The sequence below is a fragment of the Amblyomma mixtum genome, chromosome 5, assembly GCF_055824585.1.
Source record: "Amblyomma mixtum isolate Tamu chromosome 5, ASM5582458v1, whole genome shotgun sequence".
In the NCBI taxonomy this organism is placed as follows: Eukaryota; Metazoa; Arthropoda; class Arachnida; order Ixodida; family Ixodidae; genus Amblyomma; species Amblyomma mixtum.
Genome location: NC_143016.1, coordinates 165,104,025 through 165,114,123, shown reverse-complemented (window position 1 = coordinate 165,114,123; position 10,099 = coordinate 165,104,025). Strand labels below are relative to the sequence as shown.

The following is a 10,099-nucleotide window of genomic DNA, read 5'->3' as shown; positions in this document are numbered from 1 at the left end:
TATGTATAATTGATCTTAAATAAGTAACTAATTAAGCGAAAATAAGAGATACTCTGAGGAGCGCCACACAGTGAGCAACAACATGTTGGTTTCACCTAGCTAGCAGCAACCCTTTTTTTTTTTAATCTTTGGTTCAAGTTACGTGAAACACCCTGAATAGATTTGGCTTGCAATTGCGTCTATCTGGAATGAGGCAGGGGCCCTTGTGCTTGCCTCGTCCTCTGGAATAATGACGCACGCACCATATGGCGCCTCTTGGAAAGCGCTTGGGTGCTTTATTTCGTTGCTAAGGCGTTTCACTAAAAAACCTAGGGTTCCGTGTTTTCAGTATTTCTTTTTTTTCCACTTGGGGGTTATATGGTGTTTATTTTTTCTCTTTGGTTCGATGATTTTCGCTTTCTACTTTCAATGCCGGAGAGAAACCGGCGTTTATCGGGATAGGTGTTGTAAAGCGGCTGTATAGTTACTGGAGAAAATATAACGCACCTGAATTTTTTTTATTAAACACATACCAAACACCCTACCCAATGAATTAATGCCCAAACGAGTAAAAATAAAAGAGAAATGCTATGACAGCAACGGAACGCTGTACGACGTAAGGTTATTCAAAATTTTGGCGCGAATGTAGTTGGGAATATTGCCACCGCATTGAGCCTTTGCCAGTGATGGCATCGCTTGGATTGTCTGTACTGTATGTAGTACATACAGACGCAAATACTTGGAACGACGAACGCACGGCGCCGGATTTTCTCGTAATGGAACTATAAGGCTTTAAAGAGTATAAAATGTTATATTTACACGTAGTGAAAAAAAAAATGGTCACGTACATTGAGAGATTTGTCAGCCATCGGAGGAATGCGGTCAGAAAGCACACGTTTTACATTTGCGCTTGATGGGGGGATGGCAAGAAAATCAAGAGATGGTTTTAACAAGACCGGCCATTCTCTACAGCGCGCTCTCCATAAGCTGTGAAAGCAAACGTCAGCAGATGTAATTTTGAACAGCGATTATTCTGAGATCCTTCTTTCAAAAACGGGTGGTCTGCAGAGCTCACAACAGGCTAAAATAATCCATTAAAGACTTCTTTGTCATCAATTCCTGCTCTATGGACGGGTCCACAACTTGCACTTGATGCCAGAAGTCATCGCTATCAAGTGAGTATCAAGTGAGTGGATGCCGCACCGGCAGTGACCCATTCAATGAAGCGAGCGATGCATGTCTGGGCAACCGTTGGCGGAGTCAGCTCTTATCACGCGGCTTATCAAGATAGATGCGGAGGGATCTTCGCCCGCGGCTACCGATCCGCGGGCTCGGTTGTTCCGCTACGGTCAGCACCCGTCTCGCTTTCAATGAAGCGTGCAGAGATAACGCTTCGGCGCGCGTTGCCTCGTCCGCGAGCCAGTTCTTGCGCGTGCAAACAATCATCGTTCCGTCGCATCACGACAGCCCTGACCCATTACGCAGTGAAGCCGTTGCTCCTTGCGCTCGGCGGCTGGACCGTTCGCAGCAGCACAATCCAGCGCCGTTCCAACCCACGCGGTTAGCTGGTGCCCAAACGAGCTTTATAAGCAGACGAGAACAACCGCTGTGATATGAGCAGAGACAGTCACAAACCGCCGGCTAGTGCTGTTGGCACAGAAACCCACCCTTGAGAGCAAAAAAAAAAAAAAAAATTCGGGGAGGGCCTGGCAGCTACAGCAACCGCCAGGCGGCTTCTGAGATGCAAAGTCAGGAACTGCGCTGGTGCTTAATATAACAGTGCAACCTGGGAATTGGCGAGCCCGTTCCCGCAGGCAACAAAACGGGTAACGTGGAGAAAACGGGTCAGCATCTTGTTTTTTCGACGACCCAAGTGGCGCTGGCTGGCTTCACCTTAGGGTTAGGTTCAATGAAACGTCCGCCCAACAGTGCGGGAAGCCTTACCGTCCGTTCGTTGGATGTCGACGCTGGCGCCGTTTTTCAGTCCTCCTAGTTCCCAGCCAACCACTTAACATCCACTGGACATTTATTAAATATCTGACATAAGATATTTGATGTCCACATGATGTCTATAAAAGTTAATATTATGTTGACATAAGATCCATACAATGTCAACTTTGTCCCGAGTGGACATCTATAGAAAACCCGCAGCATGTCCACACGCAATATTGATGCAATATTCAATGACATTCTGTAGACTTTTAGGCAACATTTTTTTTGGCACAGGGAGCTACATTATAGCACTACATAACCTTACAATAAGGCAGTAATTACTCATTAATGTCCACCTAAGTGCAACCATATGAACTACAAAGGACAGCTATACAGCTTTCATGGCAACTTTTTTTTCACCTATGATGCTGCTGTCAACTGGAATGTAGCCTCGATGCTGCACTTGGGTGGACATTAAGGAGAAACTGCTACCTTATTGCAAACATACCTAATTTTCGGGGATCTCCCCTAAACATATACATAGAATACTATATCAGTTTTATATGGCCGCAATACTTTGTAGCCGCCAAAAAAACCAACATTGTTTCTGTGTGTACTCAAATTTATTTACAAATTTACAAGTTTGAAAAGGTGTTAATGTGCCCAGGTAGCACCGAACATTAGAATAGTGTTATAAAAATGTTATGTAAGTTGGAGTAATGTTACATGTTGCATAATAACTTTACATTAACATTAAAAATTAACATATAACGTTATAAGTTACATAGGAAACGTTACTTTCACATTCTAAACAAACGTTGTTTTAATGTAATCTTCTAAATTTTATTATAATGTTAGAGTCGCAACTATAAAACAACATTGCAAATATATTTCGAGCACGGATTTCCAGACATTTTCTCACTGTTCTTAGAGTAAAGATGTTTTTCAACTAACAGTACCTTGTAACCACATCTTTTAGATAGTACTCGCCATAGATTACATGAAGAGCCCAATTATTTTGTCACAAAACTTTAGTTATTACCTATTCCCCACTGTCACTCATGGGGCATCCCGCAATAGCGAGTATATAAGCTCGGCGGCATGATATCCGTTTGGAGGTGAGTGAATACGAGTTGGTGTGCTGTAGTGTGTCGCTCTTGTTGTTGGTTCTTGCAAAGTGTTGCAAGTTGTGTGCCGTCACCACTGGCAGGCCTGAATGCTTGTGCGGGGCTGCTTCACCATTTTCGAGAATGTTGCATTTATGTTGTTTACATGTTTCATGAATGTTTGGGGAAGGTTATTCGAACGTTCATATGTAACATTACAAAAACATTAGAAAAAAAGGACACTGAAATAACATTTGAGCGTAACAAAAATGTAACATTATCGCAATGTTTCAGTGCTACCTGGGTGGAGGCTTTGGCAACATGGTACATCATATTTAAGGGAAAACGGCGCAGAAGACTGGACAACAGATAACATGACAACGCAACGCGCTGACTAGCAACTCGGTTTTATTCCGCCAGAAGCGAAACATATACAGCTGGGAAAGGTATGGAAAACAACAAAACACAAAACATTTTATACAATCCAGATAGAGAAAGTGCAATTATTTTAGGTGCTTTGCACAGGTCGGAACAAGAAATAGCGTAATTCTTTTTCAAGCAGTTTTACAGATGGCTTGCTGACACGGCCATGGGTTCTGGTGATTGATAGCGCTTCAAATATTTCCATTGTTTTTTTTGCTTAGTATCTCTTGAATGACGCTCGTGCAATCCAGGAAAGGTACACAGTTGTCTGAGGGACAGTTCTTGCAGAGTATGATTATATTGCTGCCTATTTTATGCAATACGGCGTGCTCGCTTAGTGTGGTGTTCAGCGGCCCATTTGCCTGACGTACATTTCACCACACGATAGTGGCGTGTCCTTCACCACACCACACTAACAGTCAGTATAACGTTCTTGATCGTTTGTGTCACATAGGGGGCATAATTGTTCGTCATTGTTGACATGTCAGCGCATAGCACTTAACTTGGCGCGCGGGTGTGTCAACAATGACGGACCATTAAGCACCATCAAGAACTGACTGTCAGTGAGGTGTGGTGTATGATATGGCAGTATCTTGTGGTGAATGTATGTGAGGCAAACAAGCCACTGTCTGAACACCACACTAAGCGAGCATGCCATGTTGCATAAAACAGGCAGCAATGTAATCATACACTGCAAGAACTGCCCCTTAAAAAAACTGCGTACCTTTCCTGGACCACACAAGTCTCATTAATAAATACAAAACAAAGAAAGCAACGAAAATCTTTGAGGCGCTACCATTCACCCGAGAGGCCAGAGCTGCAACAGCAAGCCATCCACAAAACCGCGAGAAAAAGAAATATGCTATTTCTCATTTCGACCTGCGCAAAGCACCTACAATAACTGCACTTTCTTTATCTAGGTTGTCTAAAATGCCTAGTGTTTTGTTGTTTTTCATACCTTTCCCAGCTGTATATGTTTCGCTTCTGGCGGAATAAAATCGAGTTGCTAGTCAGTCCGTTGTGTCGCCGTGCTCTTTCTCATCACATGTTCTACGGCGTATTTCTGTCTGAAATTCTTGAAATGGTGGTTAGGCGTCATCCAGCGGGGCCTGTGCACTGGAGGCCTGTAAATACAGCAATGCATATACATATAGTGTCAAACAGTAGTGATGTCACAATTAACACGAATGTCACAAATATAGAAAATGTTAAAATGGGTGCCTATGAAGGAAACCATGTTCATCAATGTAATCACGGCTTCGAAAAAGTAACTCAGCAGCAGCAATGCAGGCAAGCACCTTGCAGTTGAAATAATGACTGTCGGTATAGCTCAAGATATTCATATCCAAACATGGCAACTTGTGAAAACTGATAGCTGGTGCATGCTACACGTGTGCACACACTGCGCTTAAAGTGGCCATCTTCCAAACAAAGTGGGCAGCACAATGCACAGGGATATAAGCTTTGGCAATACGAGATCAAATGCAAATGTGTGTCCTGTTAGTTTTTACAGTGTACATAAAACTTGACCTTGAAATATGTAGCTTACCTCCTCCTGCTTCTTGACACGCCTCTCCTCCTTAAGCTTCAAACGGCATGAAGCGTGCTGAAGCCACTTTTTAATGTGACCTTCAATTTCGCACACTGTAGTTGTGAACAGCTTGTTGGACTTCACGGCATCTGTAATGAATGAACAGTCGAAATATTGCAGCTCATCTGTTTCCTCTTGTTTCATCAACACTATTCAGAAGGGTAGCGGATCGGGCTAGTTGGTGCAGTTTTGACATCTTTCAAAGCGCTAATACAACAAGGACGCAGAGGGAACAGACAGGGACGAGCGCTACTTCCAACTGTTTATTTCGTAAAACCGCAAGTGCTTCAAACAGTTCTCGAACGCTTTTATGACACGGCAGTAAACTGCATGTGTGAGATTACACAGTATAGCTGCCGAGACTAACAGGACCAAGAAGATAAGTGCACGATTACGTTGATACCCTGAGCAAGGCGAGTTCTTTTTTTGACAATGAAATAGACGGTGAGCTTACACAAGTGCTACCCAGTAAGCTCACCGTCTATTTCATTGTCGTCAACAAAAGAACTCGCCTTGCTCAGGGTATTCGTGGTTGGCTGGGTAAGAATGAAGCACGAAAAACAGTTTCATACCAGCTCTTTGTCTTGATGGAGCAAATGCAGCTAGTGAGTGACAACATACAGACAGCCTCTTTTCTGAACATGCTCTCCAAAATACCTGAAAATGAACAGGAGAGAAGAATGGTCACACCCAGTTGCATTACAGGTTTACAATTTGCAACTCTCATTTTATATAATGTAACCCCGTAATGGGGCACACGAACAGTAGCAAGAATTTTCACAGCACTACTTGCATTGGCACACTGCAATACATAGGTTGCACGTGTCGTCACTTCCGCCCCCATCAAACGCTTGCGGCCATGCTGCCGAACCATTCGGCCGTCCCCGCCCGTCTGCCCTGCGATGCCGGACCACTCCTCGGGCACTTTGGATTATTTTCTTATCTTTCGAGTGCGATGCCTACTCCACAGACGAATGAACCATTCAGCGCAGGCTACTGGTCTGAATTTATTCGATCGGCGCGTGTACGCTACGCAGACAAAGTGAAAATTTGCGACGATACAGATCCGTACACGCTGCGACCGGGAGTCGACGCGACGATGGGCGTTGATGTGTTCCTCAAAGTGGCCCACGGGGGATATCGTGTACTCCTTCCAGCTTTGTGAAGTTGGAAGAAATGAAAGCCTTGAAATCAATGGGGCCACACAATGATTTCTACAGCAGGTGGGTGTGAAGCCTGTCTGCGATGCGCAAGCAACGAGACGAAAAGCTCGGCCTCGGTACGCCGCTTTCTTTGCCGTCATTGCTTGCTGCGGTCGTGGCGATCCGAAAGGCTTGCCTAGTGCTGTAGCTAGGATGCAGCGACACGGGACCCAGTCTGGGTTTGTGTTTTCAGACAAATTGGATGGCGTCAATCAAAACAGCAACATTCAAGAGTGTAGCCATTGCTTCCCACGTTTTCGTTGAAAGGGGGTTTCTGCACGATTGGTACAAGGCGTGGTGTTCACAGCGGGCGACACAAAACGGCGAGCAGAACGGCGGGCAGCGCAGAGGACGGCCAGTCCAACCCAAGCGATCTCGTGCAGCGCGGCGGCACTTCGTCTTTCAGCGACGCTTCGTCGTCGTCGGCGCTCCGGCAGCGATCGGCCTAGGCGGTATCAGGCGCGGCCGTCGTGGTTCGCTACATCGTAAACATTAAGTTGACGACAAAAGCCTCTTACCTGTCACAAAGTGCACTCCGTACACAATTAAATTTGGGTTGTCGGGGTCCAAATCATCGCGCGAGCCAGCCACAGCTCGCGCAGATTCGTACTGTGTCATGGAGCGCTCGCACTTGCATGCCTACGATTATCTTACGAATGCAGATGAAGTTCGTGTTAAACGGCTTCTTCTTTCGCCTGGAGCTGCCGCTACGGTCGTAGCAGCCAAGGGTGGCACACCAAACCATACCGAATCTACGGATGGACGAGAACCGACACGTTGCGAGCTAACATAGGCAGCAGAAAGCTAGAGGTGGTCTGGCAGTGGTTCGGCAGCATGGCCGACTAGCAGCCGACGGCCACCGGATGTGACGTCGGTGCAAGCTATGTATAACAAGAAATTTTCAGCAAAAGTTATAGAAACCACAAGCTGAAAGACAAAAATAGTCAAGAACCAAATATCATGAAGTGAGCAACAACTGAAATAGGAGAAAATTACAAGTAAGAAAGAACCCACAAAGGTTTTTTAAAAGCACAAAGATGAAAAAGCAATGTCAGACCGCAAAAGGCAAATTTAAACAGAAGAGCTTGACTTAAAACAAAGCCCATTTAGTTTTGAAGAGAAGAGCAGCAACGAAAGGGGACCTGTTAGCAAATTTTACACCAACACAAGATCTGCCAAAACTGTCTTCTTGAGCCGCCGGAGACTGGAAACTGTCTACCTTTGTAGTGAGGGTCATAGCATGCCAGGCGGCCGCCACAGGCATTCCCGCGCCACTATACTGTACCATGTCTCCACTTCAGGGACAAATCCAGTTAACTAAACGCCACGCATTTTCAAGCTATCTATGCACTCCACGAACCGATAAACCGGCTGGTGAAATCGCCAGCACGAAAACTGCACAATGGCACAAACGAACACTAACACTTGTTTGAAAGAAAAGTGTGCAAAAACTCACCATTATTGCCGTCCTTCACGTAGTCCCCCAGTACACTGCACAATGCTGGCACAGGACGGTGTACGCCGCGCACAAGCTTGCCGCCACAACGAAGAAAATGTGAACACGCGAAAAAATAAAATGTGCAAAGGAACGCTGAAAGGAACCAAGAAAACATCGCTTCGCGGCCGCCGCGGCTAATGATGATGCCCATGGCCGTTGGGCTGCCTAATGTCAATAGAGTTCTAGTTACGGTTCTGGTTTGAAATTCGCGGCGTTTGTGGCTTTCAGTCTAACTTGAGAAGTTTCTTCAAATAATCGTACTGCACATGCATTTGCTTGCATAAAATAAAATCAAAGCATGTAATTGCTGACTGCTTAAATAATTCATTCCTGAAAACTTCAGATTGCGAAAGCAAGAAAAATTAAAATCTAAAGGCAACATAATTTTAATGTGTTTCCTGGTAAGCTGTTTGCACATTTCCAAATCTTCCACTGTGCTGAAAGAAAAACATGTATGAATGTCATCTGAATATCCACTAACTGATATCTGAATCCGATAGTCCTCTCAATATGCAGAGGATATCATACATAGACATTGGACGTTAGGACCATTAGTGGACATCCTCTGCATATTCATGGTTTGCTGGGTTGTGTCGCCATGGTGAAATTGCACGCTTCGCCACACGGCAGTAGGTGGCGAAGCAGTAGGCCAAGCGAAGCGAAGCAAAGCAAAGAATGCAACGGATCCTTTCTCGCAGGGGGGTAAAGCGCGGCGAGGAGGTTGTGATACACTCGAGCAGCGCCATCTTGTTACTCCCATAGTTGCCTGTACTTATTTGTGGTTCGTGGTATTGAAAATTAAGCGATCATTTTCAATATAGCGACACAAAACACATTAAAAATAAACCTCTAGAACTTTAAACGTCGAATAAAGTGCTTCAGCATTACACTTAATTCTTTTATTGCTCTAAACATTGAAATATGCAGACGTGTGCCACAGAACTTAAGTTTCGTTTTCGTTTCGCGTGCTGTAGCAGCTGTAGGTTACCGAGGGATGCTAGTTCATTGCTACTTACAGCGTAGACTGCAGGGCAGAATTAAGATACGGCAGCTTAATACACCCAATACGCACTGCATTACACACCTCTCCGCGCCGTGTGTACTTCGGAATCACTCCCGCCGCTCGGTCCGCGGTCTTTCGCACGAGCGTTGGCTTCTCTCCTGGTTTTGTTTTTCGATGTCTGATTCGGTGTCGGGAAAGCACTGCAGACGCCAGTCGTCTCCGGTGCGCACATTGCTCGACCGTATTTCTCGTGCGCATGTCGGTCGATCGCGTACAAGAAACTGGACGCTAGATCCGTCGGCAGCGTTCGCGGCGAATTGCTTGTTGGTGCTGGGCTTGTTGGTGCATATTCGTGAAAGACATGACAGCGGAAAACCATTCCATGCGATCAAGAGCATGGATAAGGGCAAAGGCTATATAAACGTTCTTCCTTGAATAAATCCAGTTGAAAGCGCAGCGCTCGTCCTGTTCCCTTACTCGTCCGTGTTGCTGTTTTGCGCTCTCATGTCTTTCACGTATATGCAAATCCCCCTGCAAGCACTTGCACACACCCACAACAAAGTCCCCACGCAAGCGAAAGAAGGCGAGATGCTTCAGATAAATAGCTAGAACCTCAGGTCAAAACTGATTTTGCCTCAGGACAAGTCTACACCACAAACCCCCAGCTCAATAGCAGCATCATCAGGAAAATCTCCACGCATGTGCTTGCAGGTAACATAAAAAAAGTAGAAGGTGCACTGTCTCGTCTGACAAGCCAAATTTGCACTTGGGATATGAAGCACGCTGCAGAAGAGGATTTCTGATTAATTTCAATCCCTGGGGTTATTGCACATGCCACACAATTATTAAAAAATACAGAGTACCAGCTGTTCCAGCTAGCCGTTCTGTATACTCTCTTAAATGCTCCTCCATCACACAATCAAAACTTGGCATTCAATAACTGTTGATACAGTAACAGTAGTGGGGTAGCTTCACCAGTGGATTGAAGGAATGAGCCTGGCCAATGTGCTTGTTTATGAAGTAGAATCCCAGTGTCAAATTCAGGCCTGCATTCCTTTAGATTGCAAATATCTCGTGTTGTGTCTTATGTCAGATAAATGGCAGTGATGCGCATAAAGCAAGGTAAATGTGTCTCTTGACTGTAGTAGAGGAAATAAGATTATTTGTTGCAGTTTCTAAAACACACCTTATACTTGTGATGCAACAACACTGCAAAGGTCACTGAAGTGTTCAGCAAGTACTCACTCATTTATTAGTGTTAAAACAATCTAGATACAAAGCAGTTGCACATTTAAGCTTTTACACAGGCACTCATGTGCATTCTGAAGGTCTGATTTTTTGGTTTTGTGGGGTTTAGCATCCAAG

At 45.0% G+C, this 10,099-nt stretch overlaps 1 long non-coding RNA gene across 1 annotated transcript; it reads right to left on the bottom strand.

Moving 5' to 3' along the window:
• Positions 1-4,446: 4,446 nt before the first annotated feature.
• Positions 4,447-8,311, bottom strand: LOC149344494 (uncharacterized). Its single transcript, XR_016282769.1, has 4 exons — positions 7,690-8,311; positions 5,604-5,688; positions 4,990-5,120; positions 4,447-4,564 (listed from the first exon to the last, which is right to left on the bottom strand). It is a non-coding gene; the product is annotated as an uncharacterized LOC149344494 (long non-coding RNA).
• Between the last annotated feature and the right edge of the window lie 1,788 nt (positions 8,312-10,099).